The sequence below is a fragment of the Protopterus annectens genome, chromosome 8.part1, assembly GCF_019279795.1.
Source record: "Protopterus annectens isolate FY-2018-M chromosome 8.part1, PAN1.0, whole genome shotgun sequence".
NCBI lineage: Eukaryota > Metazoa > Chordata > Ceratodontiformes > Protopteridae > Protopterus > Protopterus annectens.
Genome location: NC_056742.1, coordinates 300,870,593 through 300,891,341, shown reverse-complemented (window position 1 = coordinate 300,891,341; position 20,749 = coordinate 300,870,593). Strand labels below are relative to the sequence as shown.

The 20,749-nt window shown below is 43.2% G+C and overlaps 1 protein-coding gene across 1 annotated transcript in view; it reads left to right on the top strand.

The window, feature by feature from the left end:
* Window positions 1–20,749, top strand: part of LOC122810120 (transcription initiation factor TFIID subunit 4-like) — a 1,443,428-nt gene that overhangs the window by 352,633 nt on the left and 1,070,046 nt on the right. The gene's annotated exons all lie outside the window — the stretch shown is intronic.

The window sequence follows — 20,749 nt, the reverse complement described above, 5'->3', positions numbered from 1 at the left end:
ACGTCAGCCATATACTTTGGTATTCGGGCCGACTGGACCGCGGACTACCCCAATAGTTAGGACTGCAGCAATGTGGATCCTCGAACATCTACATTTATGGTAGGTACAAAACTGTACTTTCTGAAAGGGAAGCAAGGTCACTAGACAGATGGGGTAAAAAGGTCTACACTTCAGCTACTCTCTCAGCTAGAGCTTTAAACTGTCAGTTTCACATGATACAATACCAAGAGTTTATGCTTGATCAGTTAACTAAAAAGCTAACCACTGATGAATCTCTTGATAAGAAATATGTATTAGAGATGGTAAATAACATACAACAGGTTAGCAACCATTCCTTAAAATGTGGCTATGATGCACTGGAGGCTTCATTTAGATCAGCCATGACAGGCACAGTGATAAGAAGGCATGCATGGCTAAAGGAACAAGCTTTACCGGATCATGTTAAAGCTAAGTTGCTAGATACTCCTATGGACAAGACAAGTTTGTTTGGTACACCTGCCCAGCAGGTTATGAAGAAAATGGAAGAAAAGGCAAAATCTGTTCAAACTGTTAAAGATTTCTTGCAGGTTCAACCCCAAGGTTTAGCAGGAACTGGCTTGCCAAAAGTTGGTCCTTTCCTGACTCCACAAAATTTCAAAGGGGCAGGAATAGGCGTTCCAGAGGCAGAAACCAATCCAGAGGAGGTGCCTACAGAGGACGACAGTGGCAAGGTAACAACAGAGGCACAGACACAGCCACTGCCACTACATCAGCACAACCACAGTGACTTAATCCTAAATCCGCCTACCAGGGAACAAATAGCAGCTCCTCTAGGCGGAAAGTTAACCTTATTTTCAAAGAACTGGCACTACATAACAAAAGACAAGTGGATTTTACAAACCATAGATCAAGGTTACGTTTCACTTCCACACTTTACCAGTCAAAGAGGAATGCCAAATCTACCTCCAAATCAAAAACAGAGGCTCACGCCAGATAATGGAGTTAGCAAACATGAGAGCTGTGGAAAGAGTGCCAACAGCAGAACAAGGAAAGGGTTCTACTCCAGACTATTCCTAGTTCCAAGAAAGGAAAAAGTTGGAGACCAATTCTCGACCTGTCCACCTTAAATACATACATCATTGTCCCAAAATTCAAAATGCTGACCCTACAGCAACTTCTTCCCATGCTGGGCAAGGAGTCTTGGCTGGTAACTCTAGATCTCAAGGAGGCATACCTGCACGTCCCCATTCGACCAATCTGCAGAAGATACCTCAGATTTCTTGCAGGATCAGAGCACTATCAATTCTCAGCATTGCCCTTTGGCTTATCTACTGCCCAGAGTATTCACAAAATGCCTGGCATCAGTAATCGCCATTGCAGACTACAGGGAATTCAAATTTACCCATACCTGGACGACTGCCTGCTACAAGGGGACAACAAAAGCAAGCTGACAACAGATTTACAAAGGGTCATTTACTTGCTACAAGGACTGGGATACACAGTCAATTTACAAAAGTCAAGGCTGATACCATCCCAAACAAGGACATTCTTGGCGGAATTGGACACAGTACAACAAATGGCATTCCTGACTACAGAAAAACAAAAGAACTTCCTCTTTACTTCTTGGCACTAACAAAACTGAACAAGTTAACAGCAAGAAAAGTTCTGCAGGCCTTGGGCTTCATGGCATCATGCATAATCTTGGTCCCATTTGCCAGACTACATATGAGGAAACTACAGTGGTACCTAAAGAATTTATGGTCCCAACACAGACACAGTCTAGAAACAGAAATCCCACTAATTCCATGCTTAAAACAGGAGTTCCTATGGTGGGCTCAGGCATGCCAGTCAAACCCAGGCCTACCCTTCGCAGATGTCAACCAAGCCAGACCATCACAACAGCGCTTCAGACCTAGGATGGGGGGCCCATATGCTGGACAAATGCGTGCAAGGATTGTGGACACAGGATCAACTTCACCTGCACATCAATCTAAAAGAAATGCTGGCAGTAAAACTGGCAATCCAAAAGTTCAAACCATTTCTCAAAGAGGGCCAGTTGATGATAAGGACAGACAACACCACAGTCATGTGGTACATCAACAAACAGGGAGGCACTCATTCATACCCCCTATGCAGAATGACCTTGGAGCTGTGGACCCTGGCACTCAGCTACAACATTCAGTTACAGGCAATATTTGTACCGGGAAAGACAATACTCTAGCAGACATATTAAGCAGAACCACTGGATGCCCACGAATGGAAGCTGCAACCGGACATCTTCAAGACCATCTCGAAGAAATGGGGAATGCCACAGATAGACCTATTCGCATCACCTCTCAATCACCAGCACAAAAAATTCTGCACAAGGACATTCCACCCACTAGCATGGAAAGTGGACTCACTCTCCTTCAACTGGAAAGGCCTAACAGCATATGCATTCCCACCTCTTCCTTTGATACACAAGGTACTACTAAAAATCAAGGAAGAACGTCCAAGGATAATCCTGATAGCTCCAAACTGGCCAAGACAACACTGGTACCCACTACTGAAGAGCATGTCTCGAACAATATGTGGCCAATACCCTGATGCCTTTGATGTTAACTCAGAACAACTACAGCATCATACATCCAAACCTAAAACGCTGCAACTGACTGCATGGAACATCACATAGCAGCAGCTAATCCAGAACTTTCCCAAAGAGTTAAAGACATTATTCTTGAAGCACGCAGACCTTCAACAAGAAGGAACTATGCTGGAAAATGGAATAGGTTTGTCATTTGGAGTACGGAAAGAGGAAAAGATGTGTCAAACATAGATATGCCTAACATTCTGGAGTATCTGGCGAACTTCTTCATTCAGGCCTGTCCTACTCCTCCATCAAGATACATGCATCAGCTATTTCAGCAGAATACAGCTTTGATCCACCTGTTTTTTCGCACCCTTTGCTCAGGCAGTTCCTCAGAGGAATCAAGAATGTAAAACCTCCAAGGAAACCACCATTACCAGCTTGGGATTTAAACTTTGTGCTAGAAAAGTTGACACTATCACCCTTTGAACCAGCAGCAACAGCAGACCTACAACACCTGTCATGGAAAACTGCTTTCCTACTGGCAATTACTTCAGCAAGGAGGGTTTCAGAACTACAGGCCTTAATGGCAGTGCAACCCTTCCTAATCTTCCACCAAGATAGAGTGTCCATGAGGACTAATCCTACATTTATGCCCAAGGTGGTATCCAGAGTGTCTTTAAACCAGGCAATCCACCTACCTACCTTCTTTCCCAACCCACAAAACAGAGGGAAAGAATACTGCATACCTTGGATGTACATAGACAGCTACGCTACTACTTGGACAGAACAAAAATAGCAGAAAGACTGACCAACTTTTGTAGCCTATGCAACAGGAAGGGAAGGAAAAGCTATTTCCAAACAGACAATCTCCAAATGGATAGGAAATTGCATACGATACTGTTACTCCTTCCATGGAAAACCAATTCCACAGAACATAAGACCTCATTCTACAAGGGCAACAGCCACTACCACAGCCTTCTTACGTGGCAACCAAAGACATTATTGAGGCGGCTACTTGGACCTCCGTGCATACAGTTGCCAAGCATTATAATTTGCCTCTATATTCCAGATCCCGAGCAGGGTTTGCCACTGCTGTACTGCAAGGGATCCTAAACACACCTTAATCTACTTTTATCCTCCTCCCTAGTTGGCTATGGTATTCTACCCACTTGTTATGACTGCAGATGCATCCATGAAGGACATAGTACAGTTTTGTACCTACCATAAATGTAGATGTCCGAACTGGATAGCATCTGCAGTCAGGATTACCCTCCCTCCTTCCCTCTGTGGTACTCCTAGGGTGTTTACCCTCCTAATAGCTAGCTGTTGGGGAGTCTTTTATGGTGTATTTGTTTGTATATATGTACATATATGCTTATTGCTGTGTTTACCTCTATCTATTTGGAAACATTGGCATCTATCCAAATTTTTAGCCTGCAAGAGGGCTACTGGCATCTGGGGCAAGAAACACTGAGGAAAATGGCGTCGGCTGATGCTTTTACCCGACCAACAGAGATGGCGGGTGGAGTGCGACATCAGCGAAGCGGACCCGGACTTTGGAATCCGGCCGACTGCAGGGCTGCCTGACGACAGGACAACCCACTTGTTATGACTGCAGATGCTATCCAGTTCGGACATCTACATTTATGGTAGGTACAAAACTGTACTTTTTAGACCATTTAAAATGCAACTTGGAATGCCATATGGTCCCATAGAGGCTCTGTTTTGGGCCTTAGAGAGAGCATTAATGACTTGCTCTTTGGCGGTGCAAGGTGGGGAAGATGTAAGAGGGAGTGCTTTGTGGAATATTTGTAGGAGACTAAGGGGTGAAATTTTTGCCAAACCTGTCGTCTAATATGTTAGCTAGTTTTGCAGGATCACTGTGTGTGATGCCATTCACAGCAAGTTCAGCACTCGTCTGGGTCCTACCTTTTAGGTTAGGGTTATAGCTGAAGAATGCCTTATGGTTATCCTTAACTACGGTTGCGAATTTTTTTTTTCCAAAGTTGCCCTTAGAGGATTTTGCAAGTTGTCTTATTTGTTTGTTCAAACAGAGGAGGAGGGGGTTCTTCCAGTTCTGGAACCTCTCTTTTTTATTCTTAGACAGCACCATCTTCCTCTTGTTGTATAACTTATTAATGCTAGATGTCTATCAGGGAGGTTTATTTTTTTTCTTGAAGATCTTGTTGTGATCCTGTCTGGTACAGCTGTGTCAAAACATTTGTGTGTTTGTACAGGGCATGTGTGTATAGCTTAGTATGGTTGTCAATGCCATCTGTCAGAACAGGAGCTTGGAAATTATTTATACTCTTATAAGGGTATAATTGGCTTGGGTGAAATGTTTAGCCGGATTTCACCCAAGAGGGGTTCAGTTGTTATAGCTATTTCAAGTATGACTGATTTGTGGTTCAGATTTAACCAGTGAGGTCTTGTATTTGTGGTTGTGCAACTTTCATCCATGTTGGTGAGGACCAGGTTGAGAATATTTGAGCACCTTGTGGGGTGCATATTATTTGTTTCAGTGAATTAGTGTTAACAAAGTCCAGGAACCTTTGTGTGAGCATGTTGGTACTCGTATAAATTTCCCAGTCAATGGAAGGATAGTTAAAATCGCCCATGACTAGAGTGTTTGATTACAGCCTGATTGACTCAAGTAAGTCCAAATAAGCAGCTTGTGTGTCTTGGTTCATTGAAGGGGGGCTATAGCTAACAATGACTTGAATATAAGGGTCTTACCCACACTTAGTTGAATTTAGAGCAACTCCATGGAATTTTCCTGTCTAACCAGTCTAGAGTTGTATTTATTTTTGAAGAAGATAGATCCTCCTCCTTTGGTTCTCACATGTTCATTTTGCTGTCTGAAAGTGTGGAAGGCATTGTAGCCTTGCAAGGTTGGGGTACTCTGTGTGGCCTTGAACCAAGTTTCTGTGACTACACAGACGTCAACATCCTCCAGGGACAGGAGTGCTTCCAGAGAGTGTAGTTTCTGATTAAAACTCCTAGCTTTTAGCAGCATAACCTTTAATATATTTGTGAGTGATATTTTCACATCGGAAATTTTGTTCTTGAGACCTTGCTAAAAAGACACTATGGAGGAGGCAAGTGCCTTAGCCAGTAACCGAAAGCCTAGAGGTGACAGGTGAAGCCCATTTCTGGCAAAGGGTCTATATCACATAGTTGAACTGTCATAAGTTTGTCTACGTAAATGTCCAACCTGGAAGTTCAAAATGCAATAACTTTGAACACTCAGAACAGCGATTTTTTTCTCAGGGAAAAAAAAATAGCTGTTCTGGTACAAAATCAAAAAACACATGTACACTTCTGACTGTTCCTAATGTGGGGGGGGGGGCTTTGCCCCCCCATGCCCCCCCCACTTAAATATATCAACTCCAAGATCACACCACAGTGGGGGAAATAGCAAAGCCGCAGAAATGGCCCACTGAATCTTTTCCCTGGGAAACAATTTGGTGTTCCGCGGCTTCGCTATTTTGACATTTTGAACTTCCAAGTTCGATGTTTTGGCGTTGGGGCAATTGTGCATTCGAACTACTAATATAGACCTTTGGCAAAGCAGCATGGTCTATCAACCATGTCATCACAGGCTGACAGGAACTGGATCTCCCTAGAATGACACCAGAAACTAAGCCAATTGTTGAAGTCAGTCATTTTTTTTTGTTTATATTATGGTATCATCCTAGTTGAGGGTAGGCTTGCCACCCCTTCGGTTTTTTTCCGGACTATCAGGAAATCAAACTGATTCTCCGGTAGTCCGGAAAACACTGTACAAACTCCGGTATTCTGTTTCAAAAAGGAAACAGACTATCGGAGTTGTAATCTTGATTACAGAAAAGCATAGCAAATCAGCCAAAAGCAGGCGGCGGGAGCAAAAAAAGTGGGCGTTCCCGTTGATCGGCTGATTTACTATGCTTTTCTTACAGAAAAACATAGCAAATCAGCCAAAAGCAAGCGGCGGGAACGAAAAAAGAGGGCGTTCCCATTGAGTGATGCTGTCGTGACATCACAAAATGGGCGGTATTGTTGGCAGGACAGGGGGTGGGGCGGGCGGGGTTACTGGTGACGCGAGGGGCGTGGCGTGGCTCCGGTTTTAGCCGTGAACGAAGGTGGCAACCCTGGTCGAGGGTTAGAGATGCATTTGACTGGAAGCAGTCTGGAGCTGTGCCAGAAGTTGGCAAAGTCTATGATCAAATTAGGGATGAGACTCCAAATGTTTTGTCTGTTCCTCCTCTGTTACTGGCCTTAGAAGACGCCTATAAAACTGCATGAAACTCCTTTGGCTAGTGGGCCAGTTTCTAAAAAGGCTTTGAGAAAGCATAAGGTATACTTTGAGCTTGCAGTTCTAACAAGAGAGCCTTGGCTTCTTCTAACCCTACATTGCTGGATAAAATTGGCAGGTGGTTAGAATCTCAGGGAAAATAGTTGGCTTAGTCTAGTAAATTAGCCTTTAGAATTTTAAATTATCAGGACTTCTTGTGGAAATTTATTTTGCAATATGCTTACATGTTAGATAACTTTGCTGCTGAACAGAAGTGTTACATGAATGAAATTGTATTTTGACTCAAGTGGGCATTATTTCTAGAAAAATGTTGTATTGAGAAGGTATGCTTGGTTATGTAACCAGCACTTTTCTGAGGATTTTTAAAAATTTGATTTTGAATACTCCATTTAAGTTCTGAATTTGTGTTTGGTCCTGCTGCTACCCAGATTCTCAAACAATGGCATGATAGAGTTAAATTGATGCATGGGGTATGTTGAATGTTTCATATTCTCAGGTTTTACCATAAAAAGGCATCCAGCTTCAAAGGGCAGAACAAACAAAAAAATCTGAGCCTATCAAGAGGAAATGGCAGGAGGGTAATACTTCCAGCCAAATAAGAGGGGGTTCTTTCCTAAAAAAGAAAATTCCTCTGCTAAAGAATGACTGTTCCAAGGCTCTGGGCATCCTATCCCTCCTTGACTTTTCCCCTTCCTCCATATGTTCACTCAACCCAGCAGTCCGGCCATATTTAGTCTTAGACAAGTAGATGCTGAGAATAATTCAGTGAGGATACTCTTACCAGTAGACAGAAGAATCGTTCTCCCTTCAAGGAAATCCCCTCGCACCTGCAGGATCAGGCACATCTTTTCTCTCTCTGACACTCCTTCACAAGTTGCAAACAGGGGTTATAGTACTAGTTTCTGCATAATAAAAAGGAAAAGGATTTTACACAAGAATCTTTTTGGTATCCAAAAAGAGACCTGTTGTAGGGAACAGTGTAAGACTTGTCATACCCTAAATACATTTCTGAAGTACTGAAGTTGAAAATACTTTCCCTGCAGATGGTTATACCCCTTATTCTAGACCACAGTTTCATTGTGACTTTACAACTTAAGGAAGGATGCTTATCATTACATTTCACTTGTTCCCAACTTCAAGCTGAACCTGCAAAGGTCCTGTCTCACACCCTCACAAAGTATTGTCTTCCTGAGGTGTAAGATGGACACACAAAAAAGTATGTCCTTTCTACCAAAAGACAGAGAGTTTTTCAAAATTCTAGGCCTCATGGCATCAGTAATCTCAATGATACCACTGGCCAGACTGTACCTGAGAAAGATTCAGTGAGACTTAAAAAAAATTGCTGAACCCAGCACCTGCTTCCCTTAAAGTTCCAGGTACTGGTGCTGGATTTTGTGAAATAGGAGTTACATTAGTAGGGGGGATCAGATGTCTCTCCGTCCAGACTTGTCCTTCTCCCTCCAGATGCTAGTTCAACTGGTCCGGACACACTCATTAGATTTTACATGCTGACAGTGTGCAGGACATATGGAGGCCCTTGAACACTACAAAGCACATAAACATAAAAGAAATGTTCACAATGATTTAGACCTTAAAAGTTCTTTACCAGTTACAGTCTCCAGGTCCCATTTTATTGGTCACAGACAGCACCACAGTTGTGGTGCCTTAATAAACAAAGGGATACAAGGTCAAATCCTCTTTGCTGGCTGGCAGTGATGACCTGGGAGATAGCCTTGCAACATTCTTCAGTGCTTCAGGTCTCATACATCCCATCAGAACAAAACTAAGACAGACTAAGCAGATCCTGGACAGACTCTTACAAGTGGAAAAGCAGGAAAGTGTTCTGCCTAGATTTTGTCTGAATGTAGGAAACACTTCAAAAAGTTCTACTCATCTCCTTCCAAATTAGATAGTTGGAAAAATTCTGTTTGAGATATCCTTGCAGCCTTGCTTGCAGGATAGAAGGTTTCTAATTCCTTGGGATAGGAGTGTTGCTTTATGCATTTCCACTGATAACCAAGATGCTTCTGAAGATTCAGAAAGAATTACCAAAAATCATTGTGCTAACCCCATTTTGACCCAGACAAAGTCGGTTCTACCTTTTTATGCAATTGGCCAAGGACTGTTAGCACAAACTTCATCACACTATGGATCTGTTCACACAGTGTCTGTGGTGATTGGTGCAGCCCTAACTTAGAGCAGTTGCTACTGACAGCCTGGATGATTCTGTTTTGATACCTTTTAGGCACTTGCTCCATGAGGATGTGCAGTAGTTATTGAAGGAGGCAAGAAAATCTGCAACTATGAAATCATATGTTTACAAGTACAGTAAACTCTCGGTTAACTGGCACTCTCAAGCAGCCAGCAAAAAATATTGAAGAAATACAGTACAATTTTCATGTGTTGCAGTTTGTTTTCCCCCCGCAGAAACATACCTTACGTTTTTAGAGTTTTAAAAAGGAAGATAGGAATAAATTCCCTCTCTCCCCAACCTGAGAACAAGTCGAACCGAACAAATAGTATAGGGTACAGTATTAATCAGGCCCGTTAAATAGTAACTCTCAAGCAACCAGAAACTATGGTTATCTGTCATCTACCAATCCCCATGGGTGTCAGTTAACTGAGAGTTACTGTAGTACAGGCTTCCTGTGTTGTGCCTGTCTGACATCAGAGGTCTTGGTATGGTGTTTACCCTTCTGGTTTTAAAATATTTCTGCAAGTTATTCAGTGATGTCATATCTTTTATCTTATGGCCATCTCAGCTTGTCTGTCGGTGGATCCCCCTCTTTCATCTCATTTTTGTGGTGAAGCAGTTTATAAAAGGAATGTTGTACTGAGATCCCCTCATAAGCAAATTCCTACTCCTCGGGATCGCAACTTTGTTCTTGAAAAATTTACCTCCTCTCTTTTTGAACCTACCTTTCAGGCTCATTTGAAGTTCATCACTTGGAAAACTGTTTTGCTTATTGCTCTGACCTCTGCAAGGCAAGTCTCTGAGCTGCAAGCTCTCATGGTGGAACAGCTTTGGCTGATTTTCACATGGACAGGTCGTTTTTCTTATTAATTCTTCTTTCATGACAGCAGCTGTTTCTGAAGTTACGCTGAATCAAGCCATCAATCTCCCAGTGGAACCTAAAAACAAGGGAGAGAAGAGTCTGCATACCTTGGACATGCACAGGCAGCTCAGGTACTACCCTGACAAAACTCAGCCCTTCAGGAAAGATCTACAACTATTTATTTCCTATATTTAGTTAAAGTTCAGCCTGTCCTTAAGCAAATAGTTGATTGATAGTTGTCCTCTGCTACTGTTTGTTAATCACACCGTTGTGTAGCTGTTCCAGGCAAGGTTAAGGCATATTCTACCAGAGCCCTTATCCTCTTCAGTGGCATATTGTAAAGGAGTGGACTCTAGAAGCATTCCAGAGGCAGCAACCTGACCCTGTCTTTATACTTTTACAAAACACTACAAATTGCAGTCTTAAGTTCCAGAGTAGGCTTTTAGTGAGGCTGTTCCCCAGGGGCTACTGGATCCTTATCCTTCCTCGCCCTAGGCATTGTAAGCTTTGAGAATCTACCCATATACCACTGAGGCAATATGAATGGTGAACACAGTACAGTTGTGTAAGTCGTACTTACCTGTAATAGTAGATGTTCGAATTTCATACTGCCTTAGTGGCAGCACCCACCCACCATCCTTCTTATTTTGTGTATAGATCGATAGTATCCAACTTATGTTGTTGGTTGGCTTTGGTTATTAGTGTTGGTGAGTTTTGGTTGTGAATTGTTTGGTTTCTGGCAATTCTTGCTCCTGGTCCTTCATGGTTGTTTTTACTTGACACTAAAAGCTTAAATAACTGACTTTATGTGACACTGGTTAGGCTTCCCTTGATGGGAAGGGCTTAGCCAATCTCCAATCACAGAGAGTCAGAGGAGGGATTTCTGAGCTCCAGAAAGCTGCCACTGTATGTTTTGTGCAGGCAAAGAACCCATATGTCACTGAAGCAGTATGAAATTTGAGCATATACTGTTTGAGCAACTGTACTTTTCCCTGTTGGAGAGCTTTTGTTCTATTTTTATAACTAGAAATTTAGTTTCGTGTCCTCGAAGAGGAGTAAGTGTGATTGTGAAAGGGAAATTCCTTACAATCAAAGTGCTTAGTGCTAGTGAAAATTATGAAGACTATTCCATCTGCCAATCTTTTGTCTCTTAAGAGCCTCAGGGGCCAGTTGTCTTCTTTAAATGGTTACCTAGAAAATCAAAGGCTTAAGGAGCTTGCATGGGTTGAGATGGCTTCTGAGGCTTCCCATTCAGATGAATTTCTTCTGCTCAGAGAAGGTAAAAATTAAATAAAGAAATTTTAAATAAATAAACAAACCTGAAGCTTCGGCTGTCCTGTTCATCTTGATGAATCTTTGCACCATTCCTTCCCTTTGGTTGCTCCCTCCGTCATGATACAGTTGGAGGCTGATAGAGTGAAGCTTTCTTGCACATCCATTCCAACTGACAAGACATCCACTTTAGGCAGGAAGGAGGAACCTCAGCTAGTTATTTCAGAGGGACCAGAGTTTATTCCTCAAATTCTTGCAAGGAAAGAAGTCTCTGTTTTCCTTACTGAGATACATCAGGACTCTGAGCCAAATGTGTTGTGTGAGCAGATGTTCCCACCAAAAAGAAGCAGAAAACTAAATATACCTCTCCCTTTCAGCAGTCTGATAAAGACCCACAAAAAGAGTGGTATGATTTTTCACAGGGGATTTTCAAAGCCATTATGTTTTTTTTAAGGTCACACAATTCTTTTCTCCTGCTTCTGCTCCTTTCAAGAGTCATATAGACTCCTTTCAGAGAATGATGGCTCTTAATCTGATGTTGGCTGTTTGGCATCTTCCCAGATTCATTCCCCTTTAGTATTTGAACCTGAAGAGGAAGACTCATTGTCTCTTGATTTTCCATTGGAGGAATTGGCTTTTAGAATTTCAGAAAATTATGCAGCAGTTTCAGTAGGAGGGTAGGCAGATGCCAGACACTGAAAAGCAATAGTGATCTTTTGCACATGGAAGTCCCTAAATCTTCTGCCATTCAACCCATTTTGGAGACCTTACATGACACAATTACACTGCTTTTCTTAATCCAGAGTCTGAGCCCCTTGCCTTTAAGAAACTTGACAGATTGTATAAGGTTAGTGACTCCCATATGTTTTTGGACAAGAATCCATCAGTAAAAGTTCTTTCTATCAAGTTGCTAAGCACTCCAGTAAGTGCAGCTATGCTGCAACTGATGTATCTTCCAGAGCAGGTGCTGCTAGTTCTATAGTAAGGTGATTCTCTTTGCAAAGGATTCAGTCTTTACCAAAAGATGTTTAGTCCAAACTTTTGGGTACCCCTGTAAACAAAGATCACCTTTTTGGATCTACTGCAACTGACCTTTTAAACAGTTTACAGGAGGGAGGCAAGATAATGCAAGACTCCAACCAAATCTTTCTCTCGTGTGTTCTAAATTTCCAAAGAAACTACCCTTCTAAGGCTGGTTTCTCTCAATCTCTTTTTTTTTATTTTTTTGGCAAAGATCAAAAATTTTCTCAAAAAGGGAAAAATTCCTCAGAAAAGGAGTTCCAGGAATTTTAAGGTGTGTCATTTCCTCTTTACTGACAAACCAGTCTCCTTATGACTATCCCTCTCCAAGAAGCCAACCCTTTCTCTTCCTGTTTCAGATTCTGTAAGAGAAAACAAGTTATCGCCGCCATTCTGAAAGGTTACAGGATGTATTGGATTGTTCCTGTGTTTCACTCCGGCATTGGTCAACTTCCAGCAAGCCAGGTCCCTCTGATTTTCCTAGTTCTTCAGGACTTCTTCTCTCAGGGAACAGTAGAGTTGGTTCCCTTTCACCTGCAAGGAAGAGGGTTTTATTCCAGGCTGTTTCTTGCTCCCAGGAAGGAGGGCAATAGGAAATCCTTCCTTGATCTGTCTTTTCTCAACACTTTTATAAAATGTATCAAATTTCAAAATGTTGATCCTTTAATCCCTGTTTCCAGTGATCCTTCTTAATGCTTTTCTTGTGACCGTAGACAAAAGATGCTTACCTACATACTCCCATTCACCCAGACTGCATGAGATATTTGAGATTGTGCTTACTGTTACACTTTCATTTTTCTGCTGTTTCCTTTGGTCTTTCCACTGCCCCAAGTGTATTCACAAAATGCCTTGATTTTTTTCATAACTTTGGCAGGCTTCGAGGGGGTTTAGATTTGATTTGCACATTACAATGGATATCTTACTTCTCCTGGGGATTCACCTTGAACTTCAAAAATGTTTGTTACGATTCCATCCCAGTGTCTGATTTTCTTTGGATGCAGGCTTACTAGTCTTTTAATGACTGCTTTCCTTCCTCTAGACAAAGTTCAGTTTCAAACAAATTATCTTCAGTCTCTCTTCTCTTTGAATTTGAACTCAGAAGATTACATTGCATCAACTATCCATTTATGTTATGCCAGACTCCACTTGAGGAAAATTCAGTGGTATGTCAACTCAGCACAGCCACCTTCTGAACTTTCCAATTTCTCTCTTGCCCTTCATCAAGAGGGAAAGTGTATGGTGGGTAAACCAGATTCCCCTCAGTCCAGCAGTATTTTTCCTGGTTCCATCCTCTTCCCAGGAACTTTTCAGTGATGCTTCTGACCTGGCATGGGGGTATGCTGTAGGAACACAAAGATCTAGAGCATCTAGTGCATCTGAGACTGCAAACACCACACAAATGTCAAGGAAATGAAGGAAGTCATTCTGGCACTGCAGTCATTGAACTATCTTAGGAACTCTGGTATACACAGACAACACTATGATGATGATGTGGTATATGAACAAACAGGAGAACCCAAAGTCTTATCTCTGCAGATTAGCCATGACCACATGGGACATTGCTGTCCAACACAACCTCTCCTTATAGGCAGTGTACATCCCACCTGAGAGGAATGCAGTAGCAAACTCTTTGAGCAGATCCAGGACATGTTAAACAGAGAGGTCTTCTTGAACATTGCCTGCCAGTGGGTTATTTTGCAGATAGATCTTTTTGCCTCCACTCAGAGCAGGCAGCCATGGCTGTTTTGTTCAAGATTACCATGTCCACAAACATGGAAGGTTGACACTGAGTCTTTCTCGTGGAAGGGGAAATTTCTTTATATGTTTCCTTTCCTTTCTCTGATTTCCAAAGTCCTTCTCAAAGTCAGGAGAGAAAAGCCAAAAATCTTAATGGTTACTCTCTTTTGGTCCAGACAGCACTAGTTCCCTTTTCTCTTTCATCTTGCTAAGGGCAGTCATCTCAAGTTATCTCACAGGATGGACCTGCTGAAGAAATACAAGGGCTCTCTAATTCATTCAAACCTCCAAAACCCTAAGCTTAACCATTTGAAAGATATTTTGATTCCACTTGGGCACCTGGCTCATTTAGCACCTGTTGCCCACTCCATGATTAAGCGCCCTTACCTTAACTCAAATTGAAGAGCAGAAAAATGGTCTGTTACCTGATTCAGCCCTGCCCTCTGTCCTTATTCAGTGCTATTTTAATGAGCAGTCAGGTTCTTTTACTGTTGCAAGCTGGTTGCTACAAGTTATGCCACACACAAAGTAAGTGCTTCAGTCCTGACAGTCAGCAAACACTGTTACCTCATTTCTATATTGACATCCAGACATGCTGATATGCAAGTGAATACCTCAACTGCATTACACTGACAATCGCTGCCCCCTTTGCCCCACCCTTGCTACATTTCTAACAGGTATTTCAGGGGGCTAGAAAACCTGTTACAAGGAAATCTTTTGTTTCCAAATAGAAAAGATTATTTATTTGATTCCACAAGCAGCAGCAGTGGTCCAAGGAAGGACATACTGGAGTTGTGTAAGAACTAATTATAACAGTACATGTCCTTTTGTTCACTGTTGTAGTATTGCATCCCACCTTCCTTAACCTTGCCTTTTCTCTCTCTCATTTTTTTTTTTTTTGTTTTGGCCTATGCGGACACAGATATCCTTATTTCCCCATCTTCTGGTTGACACGTGCATAAATTTGTACAGTTGCCTTTGTTTGTTTTCTTTTTAGTCTTCAGGCAAGAAAGTCCTCAGGTAGATCAAGCTTGTAGTTCCTTATGTGCCCCTTAACTTGCTGACAATTAAGTCATGCATTGGATACACAGAGAGAGGGAAGACTTCCAGACTTTGGTATGCTGTCTGGACATATCTCTGTCTTTGACAGGATATCCCATCAGTCAGTAATACTGCAACAGTGATCAGTCAGATATCTACTCTTCTGTTAAGTTCTTCCACAGTTGTACTTAGTTACATGTCCCATGTTTTAGACCACATAGCTTCTTATTAGTTAGGCAGTAGAAAATCTTCAGATTATATGTTGTAGTGTTCATCTCTGTCACATAACCAAGTTAGAGTGTTTCAAAATGCATCTGTAATGAAGTTTTAACACTGATAGAAAATGCAGTATAGAAGTCAACCCCCCCAATAATGTTCGTCTCTCTTACTTTCCATTCTCATTAAATGTGGATGTTCTTCATGTTTCACTGTTGCAGTTATCACCTGTGGGGTTATCCCTGTTGTGGTAGCCCTCGGTCTGCCCAAATATCAGAATCAATGTTTTTTGTGTCAGCTGCAGTTACCTGTAGTCTGACGTCAGGTCATCAGTGCTATAAAGCAAGGCAGCGGATGTCATTACATCAGTCTTTCTTGCTGTGGAGCCCGTAGCAGAAGCAGTTCGCACAAGTGCCGGTCCACATCCACTTCCCCAGAAGTTATGACAGAACAGGATTCTGAGGAATCTGACTATTCAGTTATTGAAGAGGAACAGCATCCCTTATCTGCTTATGAAGATTCAGATGCAGAGGAATCCATCCCTTCTGCCTCCCCTCCAGAGGACCTTTCCTTTGGGGAAACCCTTCACTCCCTTAAGAGAGCATTTCCAATGGGAATCTCAAGACTTCCCACAGTCTAAGAAAAGACTTGGAGAGTTTCTGGACCTGCCCCAGCACAGACCCCTGGCCATCTCCCCTATTTTAGAAGTGGTGAATGATGTTTTACATGAATCCAGCTTAGCCCCTGACAACCCTCCCTCCTACTCCCAATAAACCTGATAGGTACTACAGAGTACCGGATTCTCACAAATACCTGTACAGAAATCCTGCTCCAGACCCAGAGGTCATTACACAGGGACCTAAAGGAGCTAAGACTAGTTCTGCCAAGAATCCTCTTCCTTCTGACAGGGACTCCAGAGTTCTGGACAGATGGGGTAAAAATGATACACCTCTGCAACCTTAGCTGTCAGAGCACTCAATTGTCAGTTCCATATTTTAAAATTTCAACAGCACACTTTGGAACAATTAAAACAGAAGATTGCTACCTTTCCTGACTGTGCCACTTCAAAAGAGTTAGCAGATTTACTGCACTCTGCTTGTCAAGTGGCCAAAAACTCATAACAATGTGGATATGACGCCCTAGAAGCCTCTAGCAGGGCAGCAGTGACAGGATCTGTTATTAGGAGACATGCATGGCTGAAGAAACAACCTCTCCCTGATCATGTCAAGTTTAAACTTATTGATGCACCCCTAAATAAGGAGCACCTTTTTGGGGGAAAAGCAGAAGAGGTGCTTAAAAAGATTGAAGTCAAAGCAAAATCTATGCAAACAGTAAAAGATTTCTTTCAAGTTCAACCTCCCAGATTCAGCAGGAACTTTCCCTCTATGCACTGGGCCTTCCCTGCACCTAGCAGACAGAGCCAAGGTAAGCCCCGCAGGAACAGACCATTCAGGCCCCTATCCCAGGGCCAGCAGAGAAGCAAACAATGGACCACTTCCGTCTCTAAGGCAGGGAGTTGTAAGTCAACCTTCAATGGCAAACACTCAAAATTGACACTCCCCCCCCCCCCCCCGCTTTCCCATCTCTCATCAAAAACTAGGAGGAAGGCTCTCCCTCTTCAAAGACAATTGGCTTTCTGTAACAAAGGACCAATGGGTCTTAAAGATAATTTCTCAGGGATACAAATTCTCTTTCAGCGAACTCCCAATTCCAAGAGGGTGACCAGACGTACCTCCAAATCAGTGGGCAGAGGCATTGAAATAGGTCCAAACTCTCATACCCCTGGGGGTAGTAGAAACTGTCCCCTCAGATCAAACAGGCAAAGGCTTTTATTCCAGACTATTCCTAGTTCCCAGAAAAGAGGGCACTTGGCGCCCCATCCTGGATCTGTCCATTCTGAACACCTCCCTGGTGGTCCCCAGATTCAAAATGCTAACCTGGCAGCAGCTGCTGCCTATGCTAACAAAAAATGACTGGCTAGTGACCCTACACCTAAAGGATGCCTACCTCTACATCCCCATCAGGGAATTGTGCAGAAAATTCTTGTGCTCACAACACTTTCAGTTCTCTGCACTGCCCTTTGGCTTATCTACTGCTCCCAGAGTATTCACCAAGTGCTTGGCCCCGGCCATAGCATTCTGCAGACAGAGAAGTATACAGATTTACCCTTACCTGGACGACAGCCTCATTCAGGCAGAGTGCAAAGAAACCCTGCTCCAGGAACTTCTCTTTGTGAAATCACTCCTAACTTCCCTAGGGTTCACCATCAACGAGAAAAAATCAAAACAAAACCCCACTAGGAAGATCATTCATTTCCTATCCCCAGAAAAGCAGAGCTTCCTGCCTCTCTACTTTACCCAGCTGGCTTCCAGAAGTCACTTCACTGTGAGGAAATTCCTGCAAGCCCTGGGATACATGGCATCTTGCATCCTTCTCATTCCCCTGGCCAGGCTTCACATGAGAAAACTTCAGTGGTATTTAAAGTACCTTTGGCGCCAGCACTCAGTCTCTAGAGACCTCTCTCCCTCTGATCCCATGTATAAGGGCTAAGTTTCTCTGGTGGGCAGAAGTCTGTGCCAGGAACAAGGGTCTCCGCTTCATCCTCCGCCCTTCCGGCCAGACCATCACCACTGACACCTCAGAAATTGCTTGGGGCACTCACCTCCCAGGCAGGTGCACCCAAGGTCTTTGGGATTCCCAGCAACTTGCACATCAATCAGAAAGAAATGATGGCAGTACAAAATGCTCTGACATTCTTCAAACCCCATCTGAGGCCAGGGGTTCTCCTTATGAAAACAAGACAACACCACAGTAATGTGGTACATCAACAAACGTGGGGGGGGGGGCAATCTTACTCCCTCTGAAGGTTAGCCATGAGCCACTGGCTTACAGCCACCTCCATGGGTCTATACCTAATTGCACATCAAGAAGTAGAAAGCCCAGCATACAGTGGCACCAAATAAATACTTTATTGAAGTGATGAAGGCTATGTAACTATACAGCCGAAACCGGTTTGGTTTTTTTTGTTAAGAATACCTTTAATAAAGTATTTATTTGGTGCCACTGTATCCTGGTCTTTCTACTTCTTGATGTGCATTGATCTTTATTGAGACTGTGCAGCTGCCATACTCGCAGAGGTTTCTGTTGTTTCTATACCTAATTGCCCAATACCTATCAGGGGTCAACAACACTCTGTCAGGCCACCTAAGCAGAAACTTACTGAACTCCCATGAACGAGAGTTCCACAGGGAAATCTTTCTGCAAATCACTCAGGAGTGGGGAAATCCAGAAGTGGATCTCTTTGCCTCACACCTCAATTACCAACTGCAAAATTTTTGTACCAGGGAATATCACCTCCTAGCATGGAAGGTGGATGCCTTGACCTTCCCCTGGAACTCCCTCTTTGTGTACGCTTTCCCTCCCCTGCCTCTTATTCCCAAGGTACTGATCAAAATAACGGAGGAGAGACCAAAGGCTATCCTCATTGCTCTAGATTGGCCCAGACAGCATTGGTACCCCTTACAGCCCCTCCAAGCAGTTTCCTCTGATCTCAGACCTCTTGACCCAGGTGAGGGGGAAGATACTGCACCCAGACTTAGACTCTTAATCTTTCAGCATGGCTTATATCTTAAAAGCCAGCAAGGAGTCCCTGTTAAGCAAACAGGTCTTAGACGTCATCACAGAGGCCAGAAGGCTCAGCACCAGAAAAATTGTACGCAGAGAAATGGAAAAGATTCTGCTCCTGGAACCAGTCCAAAGGTGCCTGTACCACCCATCCTTCCACTCCTGTTATCTTGGATTACCTAACTGAGTTGCTCAATAGTGGCCTCTCTTTCTCCTCTATTAAAATCCATGCCTCAGCCATTTCTGCCCATTACGATTCAGACCAACCCCTCTTCTCTCATCCTTTGATTAAACAATTCCTCAGAGGGGCTTCTAATATCAGACCTTCCAGAAGGCCTCCCACGCCCTCCTGGGACCTGAATTATGTTCTAGAAAAACGAACCTTACTTCTCTTCGAACCTGCTGCTTCTGCAGAATTAAAATACCTGTCCTGGAAGACAGCCTTCCTACTAGCTGTCACCTCAGCCAGAAGGGTATCAGAACTTCAGGCTCTCATGGCTGTTGAGCCATTCATCATTTTCCATGCAGACAGGGTCTCTCTAAGGACTAATCCCACCTTTATGCCCAAGGTGGTATCTGATGTGACCCTCAGTCAGGCCATACACCTACCCACCTTCTTTCCCAACCCTCAAAACAAGGGGAAACTCAGATACTATCTGAACCGTACTAAACCATTCAGAAAAACAGACCAACTACTTGTCAGCTTTGCCTCTGGTGCAGAGGGGAAGCACGTTTCCTAACAAACCATTTCCAAATGGATATCACACTGTATCCATTACTGCTACACACTACATGGGAACACCCCCCCCCCCCAAGTCAATCTGTACTTATTCCACTAGGGCAGCCTCCACTTCCACAGCCTTCCTCAGAGGAGTCCCCACCAGGGACATCTTGGAAGCTGCCACCTGGACCTCTGTTGATACCTTTACAAAGCATTACCACCTACCTCTTTTTTCTAAGTCTAGGGCAGGGTTTGCCTCTGCAGTTCTGCAGGCCCTGCTGACCCATGCCCAGGACTCTGACCTATCCACCACCCCTCTTCTCAGCTTTGGGAATCCTCCCACAGGTGATGACTGCAACAGTGAAACATGAAGAGCATAGTACAGTTGTGTACACTTACTGTAAATGTAGATGTTTGACTGTATTCACTGTTGCAGTTCTTGTTTCCCCCCCTTCATCCCCCATATAGCATCTTCCCCTAGGGGGACATAAGCTTCCCATGGTGGCTTTTTGCCTCCAGGAACACTTTTCCTTATCTCCTTGTGCTTCTGACGGGTTAGGGCAAGAAAAACTGATGTAATGACATCTGCTGCCTTGCTTTATAGCACTGACAACCTGACGTCAGACTACAGGCGACTGCAGCCAATGCAAAAAAAAATTGACTTTGGTATTCGGGCCGACCTAGGGCTACCACAGCAGGGATAACCCCATGGGTGATGACTGCAACAGTGAATACACTCGAACATCTACCTGATTTCCTGCTACTTCCTGGGTGACTGTTCGATCTAGCTAAACTGCAAGTATTTGTGCTTCTTGAACTGTTTTAAACTGTTTAAAGTTGTTTTTGCACCTGCACTTTTAAAGTTTGTCCTGTTTGTTGCATTTACCTGTTGAGGCTACACACTCAAGTGCGCTAGCCTGTGTTACATATTTATTGCATTTTCCTGCTGTTTGTTTTAAAAAAGAAAAAAAAAAATTATCCTTGTTTCCCGTCTTTCCTGACCTAGAGTAGTCCAAATACAGGCTTTGCTGTATTCTGGACTTTTGGAAAGTTCCTGTGTTGCCCATTTCCTTTCTTGGATAAAGGGAGGATTCTTTGTTCACCAGTGGCAGTGGGGAGCTTAGAGCAGCCTATCTATCCCTGGAGGAGTGTTCCCAGCACAAGAATCTGGTAGTCTATTTCTAGCTCTTTCAAGTCCCCCTGTATAAAACCTGCTTTGG